We start from the raw sequence: 22300 nt of genomic DNA, 5'->3' as shown, positions 1-22300 counted from the left end.
TGAATAGCTTATCTGTCATCTATAGCAGCTGTGTAAACAATACTCATACTACTAAAAGCTAAACCAGAAAGTCTGACTCATATCAATAATTACTTATTCTCAAACCTTGATTGCAATCTCATAATCAGATCTTGTAATCAAGATCTAGAAACCTCCAGTTTATTTTCCCAAACTGCAAGCACTTATCTCTCTCTCTCTTTTTTTAATCTCTCTTCATCCTCTCCTAAGAATGGGAGAGGCTTGGCTTCCATTCCAAGAATGCCCAGGGGCATCCCCTCTCTATTAAAATATGCTCCCTCTCCATGCTTGCCTGGAATTTGGGCACCTGCAACCTCCACAGGTCTCAAAGTCAACAGTTGAGGAAGTCTGGAGTCAGGGGCAAGTGACCAGATCCACACGTGTAAAGTTCAACATTAATTCCCTGTGGTATCCCTCCTCACTGTCTGGTTGGACGTTTCCCAAAAGCTGGGTTGAAATATGAAAGTGACATTTCACTCTTTTATCAGCACACATATTAATGTCCACAGGATGATCAAGCTATTCTACTCAAGAACAGAGTACTACATATAACCTTTTGGGTCAACCATAGCATTTTCCTCATAGGCTTACTAGATCATGCCCGAAATAGGCATCACGGCATTGCTGCCCCACTCCTAGAAAAATATAATGATAGAACCCCCATGTAATGATTAAGACTAGCCACACACACACACATACACCAAATCTTTTAAAGTTGGTTGTGTGATATGCACTGCTCCTATTGATCTCAGTACACCAAAAGCCAATGGGGAGTACCTCGAGCAAAATAAAAAAGTTGTTATTCAGCCATCACTTTGGAGCTTTTCCCCAAAATTGTAGCTAGAGTGGTAGATTGCACTATAGCCTGTCTAGGCACATAAAAAAAGAAAGAATATACATGGAAAATCAAGCTGGGAGGCTTTTATGAGGATTGTAAACTAACCAGAAGTATTAAATGTAGATTAATAGATAAATTTGTCTGTCAGCTCCACCAGAAAGCTCCAAGCTGCTAAATGGAGCACAATGGGATGGAACTGACATCAGATTGACACCAATGCCATGTATATCCCAAATACCCCAAAGCTCATAAATGTTTAATATTTTTGTAGCCCCCATGGAACTTCAGCCACATTTTTAGACAGCAACCATTCTGAATACTCAACCCATAGATTCATAACATTGGAAGGAATCCAGTTAATCACATAACCCAGCCTAGTGACTTCTGGTAAAACTTTATGTGTAGTAGGCACCACGCCTGTTGCAATATTCAGCTTACTGAAAACTTTCTCAAAAGGATATTTCACAACTTTTCAGTGTGCCATGAAGTGTAAGTGGTAAACTGAAGTCAACACTGATACTGTATTTTATAGATTTTACATGTTGAAGTAATATCGCAGGACATTATTTCTCCATACTTCATACCTTTCTTCTTTTATGATTTAGTGACAACCTTATAATCTTCTTGCCATTTCCTGCTGGGTATAAGCAAGACATTTCCCAAATCTGTATCCCACGGTGGTTGTGATTCTTGGCAGCCAGCCTGAGCCCAGTCAGCATTCAAAGAGGAAGGCAGTCAAATCCACATGGGGTGTAAACGTTCATGTCCTCCACCTCAAAGTTTGCCTTCTTCAAAATGAAATAACAGCTATCTAGTCAGGCTTTAGTGTGACAATCATTCATGTCCCAATTCTGTGACGGAGATAATCAGAAAAGTGTTTTCTGAGGCGATGCAGTCATTCCACTAGTAAGGCAGATCTTTCATTGGGTTCACTCACCATAGTAAGCTATGTTTTGTTTAATTATGGTTTATGTTTTACATACCACAATGGCTACATTTACACAAATTGGAAGCAAACTATACCTAAGTCAATAGCACAAATGTAGTCTTGATCTCAAAAGAGGGGTACGCTGACACTATGATTTAACAAGAATAAAATTGGATTAAGTATTAACATAGATAAGAAATATAGTTCAAAGCCAAATTAGGTATATACAATTACCTACCGGTAGTAATGGAACAGAACTGACCCACAAGAGAAGGTAAGTTCAAAAAATATATAAAATCCTTCTCCCCCCTCCCCTCCTCGCCCTAGGTGACATCATACTGATAAATAGCTAGCTATCTAGCCATAGGGCATGTTTCTAATCAGCAACAGAAATTGCAGCCTTATTCAGATTCTCAAACTGAAAATTTAGAAAATAATTGCAATTTAGAAGGGGGGAGGGGAGAAAGAGAGAACATTGCTGTTATTCACACCAAGAGACAAACAATGGATTTATCTTTTGTTTCCTTCCTTTGAGGGGGGGGAAGCTGAAGGGGGGATTTTTTTGTAGGGGGAATGTCAACAGAGAGAAATAAAGTGTGTATGTGTGGGGGGAGAGATGTTATAGTAATCATATGTATCCAGTCAGTATTTTATTGTGATAATAGTACGATGAACTTTTATTCTGTGACTTTTTAAAAAACCTTTTCTATTTAGGGAAGTAAAATCAGCAGCTGGATGCTGCTAAGTAGTGAAAGTTATCATGCGCTTGTTAGATACCCATTCATTAGCCTTTGACTGGTTCCTCACAGTATCCCAACTATCAGTCAAGTTAAGGTAAAAGAGTACATACTGTATTGTTTCTGCCATTGTAAAAACACAGTCATCCCAAAAATTAATGTATACTTAAGAAGAAGTTGTTGTTAGTTGCGAAGTCGTGTCCGACCCATTGTGACCCCATGTACAATGTTCCTCCAGGCCTTCCTGTCCTCTATCATCTTCTGGAGTCCATTTAAGCTCATGCCTACTGCTTCAATGACTCCATTCAGCCACCTCATTCTGTGTCGTCCCCTTCCTCTCTTGCCTCAACCTTTCCCAGCATTAGGCTCTTCTCCAGTGAATCCTTTCTTCTCATTAGGTGGCCAAAGTATTTGAGTTTCAGCTTCAGGATCTGGCCTTGTAAAGAGCAGTCAGGGTTGATCTCCTCTAGGACTGACCGGTTTGATCGCCTTGCAGTCCAAGGGACTCACAGGAGTCTTCTCCAGCACCAGAGTTCAAAGGCCTCAATTCTTTGGCACTCAGCCTTTCTTATGGTCAAACTTTCACAGCCATACGTTGCAACTGGGAAGAGCATAGCCTTGACTATATGCACTATGAAGAAGGTAGATACATGATTATGGCAAAGTAATTTCATGAATCAAAAGTAACCATTAAAAAAAATGTGAGCGAGGACCAGATTAAACACCTTTTGTAGAATTCATGATCAGAATGAATGATTTTTTTTGTAGAGTCAAACATAATAAAGCAGGGAAAGAGATGGATTAATTGGAAGTGCCAGTAAATCCTCCCTTCTCCTCTTTCTCTATTTAAATGTGAGTCATTGCAAGTTGGCACTAACCATTGAGAGAATAGGGGTAGAGAGGAACCCATTTGAGACTTGGCTTATTTCTAAATGTATTAATTCCAAATCAAAATGGCTAAGAGCACAAATTACCCAATATGCATCTTGTTGATTATTTCTCCAGTTATTATTTTTATTGTATTGTAACTAATTAATAGAAGACAATAATAACTGCAGTACATGTAACAGAATTCACAAAATACTGATTTTTACCTCGTTTTACTAGTGTATTCTAACTGACACAGAATTCACGCAAGCCAGTTTTATAGGGCTGGTTATTCCTTTAAGCAACTTGCTAGAGCCAAAAACCCCATCATTTCTGTTTCTTCAGCCTTCTGGTGGTTTTAACACATTGTGTGAATTGGCTGTTTTTTTTAAAAAAAATCTTTTTTGATTTTCATCTCTGTTTTGGTTATAGCAATGGCTTGATCATCTCTTTGTAAACACTGTAGAAAGACAGTATCTGTGTTAATCTTTGGCAGTCAAAAATTTGAAGTCTGACAGCACCTTTTCAGATTAACAAGTTTTATTAAAAGCTATAAGATTTTGTGAGATACAGCTCACTTCATCAGATATGATGCATTGCCTTTAATAGAATGAGTTCTATAGCTCACAAAAGCTTATGCCTTCGAATAAAACTTGTTAATATGACTTCTATCAGACTTCTGATTCTTGGTTAGCTGTATTTACCATGGCCCCTGCTAGATGGATTTTCCTCTCCAGCACAGATTTTAATAAAGAAAAATTTTAAAAAATGGTTTTGCCATTTTTTTCCTGTCACTTAGGCAAGAAGAGGAAAAGAGACACAATTCTGGTCAACTTCAAATGTTTAAAAACAAACCAAATACAGGCCTACCAGTTTATTTTTCCATCAATAAACTTTTTTTTAAGTCCAGATTTTCACTGCACTACTGGTGAACTTGTGTAACAATTAAACATTTAGTGTGACCAAAGTTCAGCATAAAACAAAACAGTATAAAAAGATCATTGGAATATAAAATTACAATATGAAATGCAAAGGATTATACAATGAGGGGGAAACAGACACATAAGACCCATCATAGGGAATCCAGGTCTAAGTAAGAAGAAGGTTAAAATATTATTAACATATATTTTACAAAAAAAATATCCCTATAAATATAAATTATATTAAAGAAAAGAATTAATAAGGAAAGTAAATATAAATACATAAATAAAAAAACAGTGGCCGAAGGCAGAAGGCAATAAACATATAAGGAAATGAAGAACAAAAACTGAGCAGAGAAACTATTTTATTAAACTCATTTTGGCCAAGGTAGACTTGTAATAAAAGCAGAGAGTATGGGAAATGGAGGGCAGGGATCCCTGCTAGAGGGGAATACCCCAAGGCACAGTACCCAGCTGGAGTAGAGATGTTTGCCTACCATTAAATGAAGTGCAGCAAGTGAACTAGACAGCTTTGCTTGTGGTAGTAGCAGCACAAGTCACATAACATTACTTTTGATGTGTAGCAGGAAAGAGTGAGTGGAGTTGACCTTCCCAGTGGAATGGTAATTAGATGATGACATGGTGCCTTCTATCTTCAAGAAAGAGTGAATACTGTGCTGGAGCAACCTGATTTTGCAGCTTTGTCCTTAATTACACAAATGTGTGACTAGTTTTTTGTTAAGCTAAGTTGAGGATTGAGAGAACGGAATGGGACAACTCACCGGGGACAATTCACCCGAGCCAACTTGCTGCGGGACAATTCAATAATTCAATTTAATTATTTAAAATAATTTTAAAAATATTTTAATTTTTGTCACATACATTTCATGTTGTCCCTCCTTTGGCATCCTTTCTTTAATGATTTTATTCCACCATTTCTTCAATATTAGTGTAACTCTTGTCCTGCAGTGAGTTGTCCTGTGGCAAGTTCGTCATAGTGAGTTGTCCCACAGTGAGTTGGCCATGGCAAGTTGGCTGTGGCAAGTTGTCCTAGACCCTTCAGAGAGAACTCCATAATATAGTAACTGAATATAGATACTGAGTACATGATGCTTGAACCCAGTAGAACACTGTTTTAAATGTGGCTTAAGTGGGACTGAGCATCTCATTATAATAATAGGAGTTAGGTTTGGACATCCTTCATTGACTCCAAGGAGGTATTATTGTAACACCATGTTATTGCTATCCTATTCCAATTATTCTGAAGCAGAGTGATTCCCCCACTGTTGTATTTCAGCACTGATTATGTGCCATCGTCATTTTTGACCACATGAATAGATTTTCTCCATGATGATCTATTGCTATTTCAGCATATTAAGAGCCCAAGGAACTATTTGAGAAGAATACCATTTCCGATGATTTTAGAAAAGCTTTAATTACCATCCTTGGTTTACGACTTTTGATCTAACCTTATGAAGGACAAAAGAAATAGCTTTAACTTTCCCTGAAAAATATTTCTGACTTCCTTTTAGCCTAGATTTACCAGTTATACCAGCCTTGCCTAGATAGGATCAGAAAAAGTACACAGCTAAAGAGGAAGCTCAGAAGCTTTTTGGCATCCAAACAGCTGCCTAAATGGTATATATTTAGACAGGTCCATCAGTCTGGCTCCTTCAAACCAGCCTTGACATTTGACAAAAACTGGCAGTCCTTTCTGAAAGGGAAGGCAAGCCCAGGAGCAGCAGAGCTTTCCCCTTACTCTGATGGAGCCATGGAAGGGCAGTGCCTATGTCTGGCCAGGAAACATGGGAAATAATTTGTACAGTGCTCATCAAGCAAAATAGGGGAAGAAAGAAAAGAAGAAAGATAAGAAGGAATAGACAAGAGACCCAATTGTGTTGGGTGAGATCAGAAGAACTGCTCAATCATTCTTGCAACCTTTCAGCTCGATGTGAAACACCCTGTTTAACTATGGTCAAAGTGTGCCCAGTCCATCTCACAACCTTGTTGTAATGGGAAAAGGAGGAGGAGGAGGAGGAGGAGGAGGAGGAGGAGGAGGAGGAGGAGGAGACCTATAAAGTTAGAAATGACCTGAGCTCTGTGTAACTAAACTACTTCCACTCATCTATTCCATTACAATTTTTAAGATGTTCATTGAAGTACCAGAATGAGACTTTTAGGAAAGTGGAGCATTTTAGATTTGTTCCTTTCTCTTTGAATCATCAAAGTCTGTATTACTCCCACATACAGTGCTACTTTGTAGCTAAAGAGAGCTCTGATAGCTGGTATTTAATTTTATCTACTGCTAGTCCATTCCATTTAGTAGACTTAGGCTAAGCTAAAGACACAATTCAAATAACTAGTGATTGAATGAATGGATTTTGGGGAGAAAAAAAGAATGTGTATGTATTTATGTCAATAGAAGTAAGGTGGGAGAGCAATCTCACTTTAATCAATTGTCTCCCACTAAGGTTACAATATAACCAGGGATCCTACATTTCATCTTTTCTTCAAAAAAAAAAAAAGAATTTTATTTACATTAATATACGGTAAGTATTTTTCTAGTGCAACTAGCAAGTGCAGGATCTTCAGTCTGAAACAGGACCACAGTTAAAAGGTGACAGTTAAGTCCTCCTTACCACAATCCCCCATTCCTTAGATTTTTACTCACACTAAGTGGTGTACATCATTTTTTTTTACATTTGGGGGAACATTTTCAGCCAGACCATTCCGTTGTTGGCATCAAAGCAGCTGCTTGGAGCAAAGAGAGGGAGAAAATCCAGTCTGAAAGTGTTGGATAATAATGCATCAAAAAGGACACTTCTATCATTTCATGACCTGATATATCTGGTTTTCATCCCAGGATATGTGATAATTACTGCAACTGATCAGTCCCCAACTGGTTAACAACATTGCTATGCGGATGGCCACTGCTGATCACTTAATTGCTGCTTTCTGGTGCGACCATACCTAAGCATTGCCAGGTAGAAGCAAAAAAATTCAGAAATCTATAAGCCTATGGTGCCATCTAGTAGCCATTTTCATTTTTGACTATCAGTTATGTTAGCCCTACCACTGTCTATATATACCACATTTCATTTCATTCTGAAGATGGTTATATCCCAACCCCATCATGCTTTGTACATCTGCAACTTAAAGAAAGTAGCAGTCTCGGAAAGGGAAAATCCGAAAGCCAACTTTGAGAAATATCATGAATAAAGAAACAATAAACAGATATTTAAAAAAAGAAAACACACAATATCAGAGCTGGCTGAGAGAGTAACCTAGAGATTCTTACAATCAAGGGATATGCAGGCGAGGTTAAAAAAGTCTCTTGAATTCAAGATTAAAGCCCAGGTCCTTTTCAGTGTGTGATCCCATGCTTGTGGCTACTATTTTAAATAGTTTTTTATTCCCCTGCAGACCTTCCAGTATTAAAAGTAAAGATGCCCTGGTTTAAGAGTTCATGAGGTGACTCTGAACAAGCCTCTCTCATCCTCACTCCCATTTCCCATAACTGCAACATGGAGAGTATGTTGTTACTGTTTTATTATTATTAAATGTTGCCAATTTTTTTAGTATTCTCCCATCTAGTAAAATGAAGAATGTGCTGGCCTGGGTACTTGGAAATGCGGCACACAATGTCAGTAAACAGCATATTGATAGCAGCATTAATGCAATACGCTTCATTTCTAGGTATTTTTCTAGTAATGTGTCACAAAGAATTTGCCTACTTTGCCGCTACTGAATATCAAATTTCATGGCAGAATTTCACACCTTCCTTTTTCAATGAAGCATCTCTTCCAGTCAGGAAACATCACTAAACATTCATACAAGCTTTATCAGGAAGATGTGAGATGTATACCTACCGGAGCAGCTGTTCTTAAGATGCAAGGAACGATAACTTAGTAAGTGGAATTTGTTACCGTAGTAATTCATTGGAGTGCAAGCTGGCCAATAGGGCCCTCTGCTGGCTGCCTGTAGAAGAAGCAGGTTCCCCTATTTTTCCTTTTGCACAGAAACTTCCTTTGACTGAACCCTTAAACTCAGCTTCCGCTTGTCATGGAAGCTATTAAACTGACATTTGGTGGGCTTAGAGAGTGTGCTAAGAGAGACATAAGGCAGGGCTTTTCAACCTTTTCACCCATTGTACCACTTTTAGGATATGGCAACATCCGAGCACCACCAGTCGCCTAGCAAGGTGTCAAAAACCTGATGACCGCCCCCCTGCCAAAAAAGGAAAAATGTGATGAAGTACAGGCAGTCCTCGACTTACAACAGTTCGCTTAGTGACTGTTTGAAGCTACAATGGCACTGAAAAAAGTGCCACCCAAGCCACAGCCGAGCAAGACACCTGCCTACCCGCCCGCTGGTGCTCTTCCTCCTGTCCAAGGTTTTCATTGTTGTGAGCATTTCTGTTGCGGATTGGCAGCGGGGGTGGGGTGGGGGTGGGTGTCTGGTTTTTATTCCCCCCCTCCTCTGCTGGGTGGTTGCAGCAGGTTTTGGTCACTTCACATGACCCTGGGACGCTGTGACCGCCATAAATATGAATCAGTTGCCAAGCATCTGAATATAAATCACAAGACCCTGGAGATGCTGCAATATTCCAGCTGATTGGCACTTTTTCTGGGCTCAGAAGAAGTGCCAGGATCAGCGCCGAGCTCCAGCTGGAGCCTAGCGCTGATCCTGGTGCTTCCGCTGAGCCCTGATAGCCCTGCAGCTCCAGCCATCTCTCGCTCAGGCTTGTGCGATGCTACCACCAGTTCAGCTCATTCCCCTCTCCCGCTACCACTTTTCTAGGATGGTTGTGTACCACCTGCCAGGTGCCAATGTACCACAGGTGGTACCCGTACCACTGGTTGAAAAGCCCTGACATAAGGTACCTTGGTTAGGAGTTGGCATGTTATCAAAATAAATCCTGATCCAGTGTGATGTGTGGATTCTATTGCTGACAGTTTAATATTTAAAAAGCCATTTCTGATCCCCTTTGAAAAATCCCTCTGCAAAGTACAGTGCTACATTGTTGAACAATCCCAATCTTGACAAAATAAACTGGACAGAGATTAAGATGTCAGACTTTCTAAATCCTAAACACTATATAGTAGAAGCAGGAGTAAATAGTGTTTGTATACCAGGACTGACTTGAGGAAATAATTAAATTCCATTACTAAGTAAATGTCCAGCATAAACAAGAATCCAAGTAATAAAATGCTATGTGTCTCTTACCCTCTTACTTTGAGGTCTTTTTAAGTAGAAAACAAAACAAATAAATAAATAAACAATAACACCACAATGTGTTTAACAGTGGATTAGCTCTATAATTTATTCACGTACCTTATTTTTAGACTGAAAGAAGAAATGAAACAACTAGCGGGATAAACATTTTTTCTAGCAAAAGAGCTTGCAGATAGGGAAGACAAAAGGCCCTATTTTATATCCTTGCCAATTTAATAATATCTCTGAGTCAGTTCTGAAGTTTACTAGGGTTACATTGTAAACTCCAACTCTAATACTCTGTTGTGTAAGGGTCATTGCACTATGTATGTTCACCATGTCATATCTGTAAACTTTTTATATTGTAAATAGCCTATATAGATCCAATGCCATAAGCTAGATTTTCACATCTCTGGCATACAGCGTTACGTGAAAAGATTGTATTCAGAGTTCAAGATTAAGTCATATATGCCTCATTAAATACATATATAAGTAATCACTTGCTCCGGGAATGCATCTCTCAACAGTCAATGGAGTCTGTGACAAAAGCCGTAATAATGTCAAAACAATAGCATGTATTTCATGACCACATCATGCAAAGGATAATCTTAACCTCCAAGTGCGTCACTCAAGTTTACATTTGTCCCATAATATCATATTGCATTTGCATAATATCATTATTTGCCCCCTCATGTACCTGCCTGGCTCACCAGTCCTGTATGTGGGATTTAGATGTTAATTGGTGACTTTCATGCACAGCTAATTGGATGGCAGCGTCTTGTGATTGGTGAACATGGCAACATACTTTGCAAAGCATAATGGGATTACATGGTTTGTGGCTGAGGATATTGTGTGAGGATAATGTTAAATCATTGTGTATTTTGTGCATTACATGCTTTGTGAATACAGGGGATATGTTTTGTTATCCCTCCCACTGAATATCTGTCAGGATTTCTGTGTTATCTTTTAACTTCTTTTTTCATATTTTATTGGTTTTCTCATTTTACAATTGGATATTTTAAAAGCAACGTGGTGACTGGGTTAATCAATAGTTCAGTAATATACATAAATCTTTCGTACAAATCTTGTTACAACATCAAATATTTCCTCTCTTTTTTCATTAATATCTGTTATCTCATATTGGGCTAGTACAGTTCTTATTGTTATCAACTAAATAAAAACATCTTTGTTACACTTATCATTAATTTTTAGCTTATACAATTCTTAATTGCATTTGCACTTAATCCTTGTATACAATCAATGTCCTGTTATTGAGGGGGGGGGGGGTTTCAGGCTTTAATTTCCCATCAATATTCAAAGTAATGCTATTATTTATAATTTCCAAGTATTTTATCTTTAGGTGACCAAAGGTTTCCCTTATTTCAACTTCTCCCTTTTTCCCTTTTCATACCAAAGTCTAATATTCTGGTTACACATCTTATCTTTTTGGTTATAATATTGCTCTATTTTATAAAAATTATCTATTTTCCACCATATTCAACCATTCAATTTCTAGTACATTATCCCCTATAATAAATCAAAACCATTATAGGTGTTGTCTGGGTTAACCAAAAATTCAGTAATATACCTAAATGTTTAGTTTAGGTCTAATATTAGAACATCAAATATTTCCTCCCTTTTTTCCAATAATATCTGTTATCTCATATTGGGCAGACACGATTCTTATTTTTATCAATAAAGTAGAAACATCTTTGTTACATTTATCAATAATTTTTAACCTATATATATATATATATATATATATATATATATATATATATATATATATATATATATATATATATATATATATATATATATATATATATATATATATATATATATATATATATATATATATATATATATATATATATATATATATATATATATATATATATATAAACTGTGTTTGCACTTAATATCCTTGTATGAACAATGTCCTATTGCTTTTTTCCCCCTAGACTTTAATTCCCCATCAATATTCAAGAAAACACTATTATCAGGGCTTTTTTTCTCATAGAACGCTCAGAACGGAGTTCCGGCACCTTTTTTGGATGGAACCTTGTAGGGTAGGCAAGGTGGGTTGTATGACATGTGTGAGTTCCGGCACCTTTTTCTTTTACAAAAAAAGCACTGCCAAGTACTTTATACTTAAGTGACCAAAAGCTTCCATTATCTCAACAAATATAAACAAACAAATACTGTTGTGTATACTTGTTTCATTACTAGGAAATCCAGAGTATTCTGGAAAGAAGAATTGAGTGTGAAAATAGTGTAAAATTGATTAAAATTGCATGCAGCTCACCCCTAGAACAATCAAGGTGCTAAAATGCACTGATTCCAATCATACTGATTTCCTGGGGGGAAAAACCTCTCTTCAGTGTTTTCAGGATACCCACTTAAGATGCTCATTGATTTTATGCTTTGTAAAAAGTACTGAACATTCTTTCTACCATAATAAGGCATCTTGAAACATGTCAGTTAAAAAGAAATATTGTAACCGGAACCAAATAACAAAACCTTTGTTGATCTCTAACCACCAAGAGAAAAGAATTTTCAGGGCAATACATTATGATATGAAAGCTGATAACAGGACCTTTGTCAAATCTTTAAAGTAAACAAGAATTAGCAAGATTCTGCACACTAACAAATCCTAAAGGTAAAGGTAAAGGTTCCCCCGCACATGCGTGCTAGTCGTTTCCAACTCTAGGGGCTCATCTCCGTTTCAAAGCCGAAGAGCCAGCGCTTGTCCGAGGACGTCTCCGTGGTCATGTGGCCGGCATGACTAACACGGAACGCTGTTACCTTCCCACCGTAGTGGTCCCTATTTTTCTACTTGCATTTTTACGTGCTTTCGAACTGCTAGGTGGGCAGAAGCTGGGACGAGTAACAGGCGCTCACTCTGTTACGCGGCACTCGGGATTTGATCCACCAAACTGCCGACCTTCTGATCGACAAGCTCAGTGTCCTAACCCACTGAGCCACCGCGTCCCTTAACAAATCCTAGCACAGGGCAATTGTAACTGAAGCATTATAAAGAAAAGGGCGTAACAACACTGAATTTTTTTGGTGGCGGGGGGGATGGAAACCTATTTATTTATTTATTTTATTTACACTCTATCGTTCCTCCAGAGAAATGACTACTAAGAAGAAAAGTGGAGCCAAATCCCCACCACCACCTACCCAAGGTTATAATTGAATTAAACACAGGTCCATTAAGTCATGCAGAAAATTAGCTCCAAAGAATGAAATGGGAATTGAATAGTCTTTATTGATGCCTTTTTGGGTGGAGACAGAAGCTAAGACCTGTTACATGTCCAAATGTTGCGAAATAAATGCAATAACTATTATTTTTAAAAATCACGATTTATGATGATCAGTGTCTTGATTAAAGCGTCCAGAGGGATTGTAGGAATGAGTATCCATAGTTACAGGCATATTTCTCTTCCCAGGCACCATGGCAATGCTACACTCACACCCACGAAAAAGGTTGTTCCATCAAACAATAATAACAGCTATTTTGGGAGATTAATCTATTATTATTTGCAGTGAAGATGAATTGTTTCAATTGATTCCCAACTTTTCCATTTTGAGGGAAGATTGCTGAGAAGATAGTTGGAGTGCCATTAATGATAGCACTGGAGTAAAGAGATTAGGTAACTTTTTAAAATCTGGGTTCAATCTGGGTGTGGGACCAAACAGCACTGGTCATTCTGGTTGCTGATATTTGGAAGAACTGGGATAGAAGGAGTGTGACTGTTCTGGTTCCATTGGTCCTTGGAGGGACCTTCAATGCCAGTGACCGTGGTATCTTCTTGGGCTGAAAATGAGATATGAGATTCGGAGGCATTGTTCTGCAGTGTTTCTCCTTTAAATGGCCGGTTCCAGTTGTTATTGGTGGGTGAGGAGAGATTTGGCCTGCAAGACATAATCATCTCTCCCTTATTGTTTAATTGCTCCATGAGGAAGAGGACAATGTGCTGATATATAGGGACGCGGTGGCTCAGTGGGTTAGGACACTGAGCTTGTCGATCAGAAGGTCGGCAGTTTGGCGGGTTGAATCCCGAGTGCCGCTTAACAGAGTGAGCGCCTGTTACTCGTTCCAGCTTCTGCCAACCTAGCAGTTCAAAAGCACATAAAAATGCAAGTAGAAAAATAGGGACCACTACGGTGGGAAGGTAACAGCGTTCTGTGCGCCTTTGGCGTCTAGTCATGCTGGCCACATGACCACGGAGATGTCCTCGGACAAGCGCTGGCGTATATATATATATATATATATATATATATATATATATATATATATATATATATATATATATATATATATATATATATGTTTTCTGAGGTTTTCGCGGGTGTTTGTATGTAGATCTTTGGTCATTCGGGTTTTTTCCCCACGTAGAATTGGAGGTATCAGGGCGACGTTTCGACAAAATCTCATCCGTCATCCTCAGGCTGGTGGCTTCAGCTTCGTTCTTCTGGGAGAAGTGTGTGGTAGTGGCTGTTTTTTCTTCTTTTTTAAACTGCCAGAGGGGTGTGGTCTGTGGGTGGAGGTGTGCTCTGATTGGGTGGGGGTTTAGCTGTGTTCTGATTGAGTGGGAGTGTGTTTTGAATGGGGGCTGTGTTCTGATTGGGTGGGGGTGTGTTTTGAGTGGATAGGCTGGTCTCAGCTGCCAGCCTTAGACCTGAACTGGTGAGTTGTGCTGCTTTTGTTCGGCTCCGTGTTTGTGGTGGTGCCATGTTTTTATAGTGGGTGTCAGTTTGCTTATTATGTGGTTTGGAGGGGTTTAAACTGGCTGATGTTGCAGCTGTAGTTAGGTTTCTGTTTTGTGGTTGTGTGTTGTTATTGTTGTGGGTTCGGATTTGCTTTTTGAATGGTTGTGTGGTGGTGATGTCATGTGATGTTATCATGAGTTTGGGTCTGGTATCGTTCTTGGTGGTTGGGACTCGTCTGTCAATCAAGGCGGGTTTCCAAATGGCTGGTAGGCGAGAGGTATCATCTTGTTTGTTCATGCTGTGGGGGCGTTTTTCTATCTCGATGGCTTCTCTGATTATTCTGTTGTTAAAATGTTCAATTTTGGCGATAGTTCTGTTTTTTTTTAAATCAATTTCATGACCCGTGGCTTTGAAGTGTTGGAACAGGGATGAAGTTTGTTCTCCCTTTCTGAGTGAGTTCCTGTGCTCTTCAATGCGTGCACGTATTCTTCTGTTGGTCTGTCCGATGTATGTGGTGGTGCAGGTGGTGCATGGGATTTCGTATACTCCTTGGTTTTCTAACCCAATTATGTCTTTGGGGTTTCTTAGGATGGTGGATATTTTTCTGTCTGTGTAGAATGCTGTTTTGATGTTGTGTTTTTGGAGGATCTTGCTGATTCTGTCTGTGGTCCCTTTTAAGTATGGGAGGAGGGCTTTGCCATTTTCTTGTTCTCTGTCTTGGGTTTTTGTGGGTGTCTCTCTTCGGATTAAGTTAGTAATCATGTTTCTTTGGAATCCGTTGGCTGTTAGTACATTAGTGAGAGTGTGTAGTTCGGTTTTTAGGTGTTATTCGTCAGCTAGGTGTTTTGTTCTGGAGATGAGTGTCTTGGCTACGGAGTTGATCTGTGCTGGGTGGTGGTGTGAGAGTGCGTTCAGATAGCGGTTTGTGTGTGTTTTTTTATGGTAGATAGTGTGTCCTAGGGAGCAACATCAGCCACTTTAAACCCCTCCAAACCACACAATAAGCAAACTGACACCCACTATAAAAACATGGCACCACCACAAACACGGAGCCGAACAAAAGCAGCACAACTCACCAGTTCAGGTCTAAGGCTGGCAGCTGAGACCAGCCCATCCACTCAAAACACATCCCCACCCAATCAGAACACAGCCCCCATTCAAAACACACTCCCACCCAATCAGAACACAGCTAACCCCCCACCCAATCAGAGCACACCTCCACCCACAGACCACACCCCTCTGGCAGTTTAAAAAAGAAGAAAAAACAGCCACTACCACACACTTCTCCCAGAAGAACGAAGCTGAAGCCACCAGCCTGAGGATGACGGGTGAGATTTTGTCAAAACGTCGCCCTGATACCTCCAATTCTACGTGGGGAAAAACCCGAATGACCAAATATATATATATATATATATATATATATATATATATATATATATATATATATATATACATACATACATACATACATACATACATACATACCACGGAGATGTCCTCGGACAAGTGCTGGCGCATATATATATAAACATAAACATAAATATTGGGGGGGTGGGGGTGCTGGCTTTGTTGCTGTAAGTGGGTTGGTTGGCTGAGAGTTCTTTGTTAGCAATTTTAAAAAAAATTACACAAATATGAGCTGTCACTGTTGTGACTACTGCCTGTTGATGGCCTTGGGTTAGGCTGAAACAGGAAATAAGATTTGTCCCATGTTTGGGGCCTAGCAAGGTCTAAATACTTAACAAACATTTAACACATATCTCCCTTGCTTCTCAGCTAACAAAGTGAGAAAGAGCCAGTGGCCTAAAGGTTAGAACAATTGCCTAAGGTGCAATCAGCCCAGGTTCGAATCTCAGAAGGGTATGGCTGACTGATGAGAACAAATAAGTTTGAAATGCATATCAGTCTCCCTTTAATTCTTTGTTAGCAATCCAAAAAATTTTTTACACACACACACACACACACACACACACACTTCATCAGACAAGAAATGAAGTGGAGGTCCTGATACAGTTTCTGGAGGCAGTAAAGGTCAGAAGGGGGAAAGCAGCTACAGATTGAATCCTACACACAGAGAGTGTATTTGGATTGTGTGGCAATTGAGTCCAAGATAGACCATATTTGACTCAAAGTGGAATATCTCTTTTCCAGACAAAACTGGGCTGCAATTTGCTGGTCTCACTGCTCCTGGAGACTCTGGTGATGAAGGTCTTTGCCCAACTACTTGTGCACAAGTTGTTGCTTTTCCTGGACTGGGAAACTTTACTCACCATCATTAATGCCCTTGTCAACCTCTACCCATCCATAAAAACTAAGGGAGAAAATTTGCTGATTAGATTTTTTGTACTGATTTTTTGCACTAGAAGAATTGTCCTCCAGGTGGATCTACATAAATTTATTTTTATTTATTTATTTTAATTCCATTTATATCCCGCCCTTCTCCGAAGACTCAGGGCGGCTTACAAGCTTAGCAGTAGCCTTCATTCTATGTATATGCCTGCTTATTAGGGCTTTCACACACACCCCAAGCGGCATTATTACAAAGTCAGCTTAATTGCCCCCAACAATCTGGGTCCTCATTTTACCTACCTCGGAAGGATGGAAGGCTGAGTCAACCTTGAGCCTGGTGGGATGCGAACCTGCACTAATTGCAGGCAGCTGGTGTTACTTAAGGAGGCATTAGCCCACTGCTCCACCAATCAATAATGTATATTGATTCCATCCTATCGTGCTAGGCAGGCTGTCTAAGCAGAGACATATTTGCCCCCTTAGGCTTTCTCTTCCTGGAAAGCATCTGACTTTCTGGCTTGGAGGAATAATGAAGAGGGGTTTGGTGTTTTTTTTTTTGTTTTTTTTAAACTTCAGAAGCTGCCAGGCATTTTTTTTTTACATTCTCTTATTGGTCAGCAGGAGGAAGCACTGACTGCTTCATTGTATTTATTCCCTGCTTGTTCTCAGCATTTCAGGAAGAATGAAAGTAGTGAATTTCAAAATGTGTTGTTAGAGTTGAGAAATGAACATGGATATTGGGCAAAAGTGCTCTACAGATAGTCTTCAATTTATGACCACAACTGAGCCCAAAATTTCTGTTGTTAAGTGAGACATTTGTTAAGTGAGTTTTGCCCTATTTTATGACCTTTCTTGCCACTGTTATTAAGTGAATCACTGCAGTTGATAAGTTATTAACCTGGTTGTTAAGTGAATCTGTCTTCCCCATTGACTTTAATTGTCAAAAGGTTGCAAAGGGTGATTACATGACCTTGGAACACAGTAATGGTCATAAGTATGAACCAGTCACCAAGCATCTGAATTTTGACCACGTGATCATGGGGATGCCTCAAAGGTTGTAACTGTAAAAAATGATCATCAGTCACTAAACAAACTGTTGTAAGTCAAAGACTACCTGTATTTGTAGATAGCTGTAGCTACTAAGACTTCTTTCTTGAGACTTCTTTCTTGTGGTTGAAAGCCTGCCAATCTCAGTTTCAGCCAACAGTCAATTCTATCAGCATATTTGCTGAGTTCTGATGATCCTTATCTTGCCAAAAGCTTGATGCCAGCAAATAGCGCCATCCTTATTTACTGTGTATAGGATACATTAAGAATGAGTATTGGTGGATTGGTTTCCCTCTCTTCTCCTCCCACCAAGTATCATCAGATGATAGGAAAACCTTCAGCTGGGCCTAGGAGAAGAGATGGGTATACCAGCAGACTTAGGCATCTGTCAACAGTTTCTTTGGTTTTGCACAAGTGTCACACTTGTCTTCATTTAAAGACAAAACACTTCCCAAAAAACCAGAACAAATTTTAACAGCTGAATTAATCCATCAGTCTAGCCATTTATTGAATCAACCACTGCTCCCCGGAGCTGATTGTCACATTCTTGTTAGAAAGAGGCTAGGTTATGCTTAGTAGCTGCTCAAGTAACAGAAGAGTTGCACCATGAAGCAGAAGAATGGAGCATCTTCTCTCTCTCTCCTCCACTCTCAAAGCAGCCCATTACCATTATTAGTCAATTTCTGTTTGGACTGATCCAGGACATTTTGGAGATGTACAGGATCAGGACCTTCTTGCTACCTAATCCTGCTCATCTCCAGTACTCTTAACTCACACATATATTTTACTTTGTTCTAAATTTTCTCAGATGAGACACCTGAGTAACTAGTGTTGAAAAAAAATCTTCATCAGGGTCCAGTCCAAGCTGGGAATAAACAAAAATGGAGACTGCTTTAGAAAGAAGGTTGTAATTTATTGAAGAGGAGAACCAGACAGAAAGATGGCTCTGGAAAAACAACTGACCACATGGAGCAGAGTGGTGGGCTTTTATACCTTCTGGGGCTCTTGAGGTTGTTTCCTGTTCCTGTTTGACACTTTGTATTTCCTGTGTCATGTACTTTGACCTGAGTGTGCCCTTTTGGTATTGGTGGATTAATCCTATTATGTCCTGTCTCAGAGTTTAGATGGGGTATGTAGATTTTAAGGGTCTTTGTCTTCCTAATCTCTTCAGTTTCTAGCTGGAAGGCTCCACCTTTCTGAAAGGATTATTGAATTTGCATTTCTAAAAGCTGGTTTCTGCTTAGACGCTGGGCTAATTTCTGGGGGCTGGTTTCTGACTTTTTAAAAGATCTTCTCCATTATTCCTTTGGGAAAATATATTCTGCCTTTTTAATATTTCCCAAAATATCTCTCTCATCTTCAATCCCAATTAACCTTGGAGAAACAGATGCTCCTCAACTTTGAGATGGCCTATTGAGATTAAACCATTGAAAAGCAAGTGGGCTTAATAAGATAATCAAAAACCCACATGGGATTAGATGTAGACCTGACTGAATGAGTGCTGCTCAATTGCTGGCTTTGAAGGAATCCACCTGCCATCATCTCTTCAGAGTTCCTTGCCTGTCAGAAAGGATATAAAGTGTTCTTGACTTATTGTATTTTTAAATATGCTTAATTACTATGTTGTTTTAATATTATTTAATTGCTGTCCCATGCTATGTGGCTTTGTTAATTTTTTTTAAACCACCTTGGAATAAAACCTTAAGTACTTCTACTGTTGTGGAACCCAAAAGAACCTGTGACTCAATCTCACCAGGCTGGCAACAGAGCAATACAACATGATCCAGTCATCACTGAAAAGATATAAAGCTTATCTTCATAATTGTTATTTTTCATATAACAATGGCTGGATAACTCTAGAAAACATTATTGGCTCATATTTGAATCCTCCCAACTGCAGCACAAGTGTGCATTGATAACAATTCTTATTTGACACATCCCAGTGTTATTGCCTACATCTCATATTTAGCCCACAATTAAGGCAGCTTAAAACTGTGCTTAATTGTTCCAGTTTCATAGTGTTCTTCGGGGGACACAATTTTTGCCATGAGTTTATTTATTTATTTATTTATTTAATTTATATACCGCCCTTCTCTCAAGAGACTCAGGGCGGTGAACAGGGCAATACATAAAAATTAGATACAAAAATTAAAATTAAATTATTAAAACATAATTAAACAATGCCCAAAGATAATACAAATTTAAAATTGAAGTCATTAATAAAAATCCCACCCCATCCCATCAGGCCAGGCCAGCTTGTTTAAAGAGATAGGTTTTAAGGTCGCGCCGGAAGGAGCGGAGATCGGGCGCCATCCAGAGCTCAACCGGAAGATGGTTCCATAAATCCGGTGCACCCACAGAGAACGCTCTCCCCCTGGGGGCCACCAGTCGGCATTCTTTGACCGGCGGCACCCTGAGGAGGCCCTCTCTGTGGGAGCGTACTGGGCGGAGGGAAGTTGACGCCGGCTGCAGGTGCTCCCCAAGGTATTCTGGACCCATGCCATGGAGGGCTTTGTAGGTCATTACCAACACCTTGAACCTCACCCGGAAGACAACTGGTAACCAATGCAGCTCGCGGAGCAAAGGTGTAACACGGGAGTATCGGGAGACTCCCAATACAACTCTCGCGGCTGCATTCTGTACCAGTTGGAGCCTCCGAGTGGTCTTCAAGGGTAGCCCCATGTAGAGAGCGTTGCAGTAATCAAGACGAGAGGTCACGAGCGCATGAGTGACCGTGCGCAAGGCATCCCGGTCTAGATAGGGCCGCAACTGGCGCACCAGGCGAACCTGGGCGAACGCCCCCCTAGTCACAGCTACAATATGATCTTCTAAGGAGAGTTGTGAGTCTAGGAGGACTCCCAAGTTGCGAGCCCTATCTACAGGAGGTAAAGACTCACCCCCCATAATGAGGGGTGGAATATCCTGAATATCCCGAGATGCCGGTACGCACAGCCACTCCGTCTTGTCAGGGTTGAGACGAAGCCTGTTCCTCCCCATCCAGACCCGGACCGCCTCCAGGCACCGGGACATCACGTCGAGGGCATCACTGGGGTGGTTTGGGGTCGAAATGACTTGGCATGCTTAATTGACAATGTACTCATCAGAAGTAGCTTGAGGCCAAGCCATATGGTGCTTTATAACTTATGCTAATAGTTTGAACTCAACAGCAGTCAATAAAGGATCTGCAAGTCAGGTGCAATATGCTCATAATGATTTATGGTTGTCAACGAATGGGCCATTGCAGGTATAATGGTTAACCATGAATCAGGAGACTCCCACACCAGTCCAAGGATCAGATCAAAGATGCTCAGGGACAAATTCAATTGAACAGCATTTTATCCCGACAACCCGACTTAACATGAGGACTTAAACCTCACTGCCTCAAGAACAGTGCCATTGTAGCAAGATTGTTTTATGCACAAAAAAGGAAAAATACCCCCAATGGAGAAACGGTTGGTGAAAAGGATGGAACTTGCTGAAATGGCTAAATTGACCTCTTTGATCAGAGACAAAACAATACTTATGTTTATTGCTGACAGGAAAACCCTTATAGACTTTTTGCACGAATCAGGAAAAAAAGGAAGTTATGATTTATGGTTTTGATGATTAAACAGGATAGATTATAGAAAGAAAAGAGTATGTGATCATCGTAGAGTACAAGGAAAATTTATAATTGTACCTATAAATGCTGTAAACAGGATTGAAAGCTACTTCTTTGTGTCTTTTTCTTTCTTTCCTATTTTTCTTGTACTTTTTTTTCTTTCTTGCCCTCTGAGCTTTCTCTTTGGTTTTTTTATTCTCTTTTTCTTAACTTTGTGTCAGCTTCTTTTACTTTTTAATCTTTTTTTAAAAAAAATTAATAAAACTATATAAAAACAGCAGTGCCCACTGGCACAAACAAGTGTCAGTTCTGTGAAACAAGGGCTGTGCCACTCTCCAGTAGCTGGGGTAGGACCAGCACACAAGGAGATGGACGATTTATCTGTGCAGAGAAGAGACCAAAGGGCAGAGGTGTGGCCTCTGCGTCATGCAGCACCGAAACTTTAATGCCTCTAATTCGCCCCGTCACTCTCTGAATACTTCCCTTTATTCGGTGTATTAATGCTCCTTTAGACAGAGGGGCAAAGTCTGAACTTGAAACCATGTTCTAGGCATAGACACAACTCTTTCTGTGGCCTTTTTCCTGAATCTGCGTTCAGCTAAGGGAAATCCTGTGTTTGTTCTATCAGACCACCTGTTACCACCACACTTCAGAAGGTAAGCTGCTTTACTAAATCCTATTCCCCTCCCCTCTTGTGGATAGAATAATAGCACTGATTTCTCAAGTTCACTTGTTCATAAGTAGAGCCAAAGAATGTCGATCTTTTCAATAACCTTTAATGGATCTTGGCTAGTCTTAGTTAGCTCAGCCAGGTAGCCTAGATTATTAACTGGAAGGGAGACCACCTGGGAATTCCACTTCGATTGGCCAGATGAGGAAATTTGCAAAAGTTTTTAAAAAGCATTTTAAAAAATCCTGACAGAGAAGAAAGCCAACTAGTCAGCTGGAGGGTATCTTTATCTTACAATAATTTTATTCTTTACAATAATTTAAGAAGGGTGAAAGGTCTCGGGTAGAAAGGGAAGACATAATAACATGGATGGCGCTGGTGTTAGTAGAAAATACAATGAAGAAGGCTTTAAAATTACCTGCATACAAAACAAATTCCTTGGTGGGTTGTTT

Source organism: Vipera berus (assembly GCF_964194415.1).
Source record: "Vipera berus genome assembly, chromosome: 3".
Taxonomy (NCBI): Eukaryota; Metazoa; Chordata; class Lepidosauria; order Squamata; family Viperidae; genus Vipera; species Vipera berus.
The sequence above is the reverse complement of the archived record's forward strand: the minus strand, read 5'-3'. Positions refer to the sequence as shown.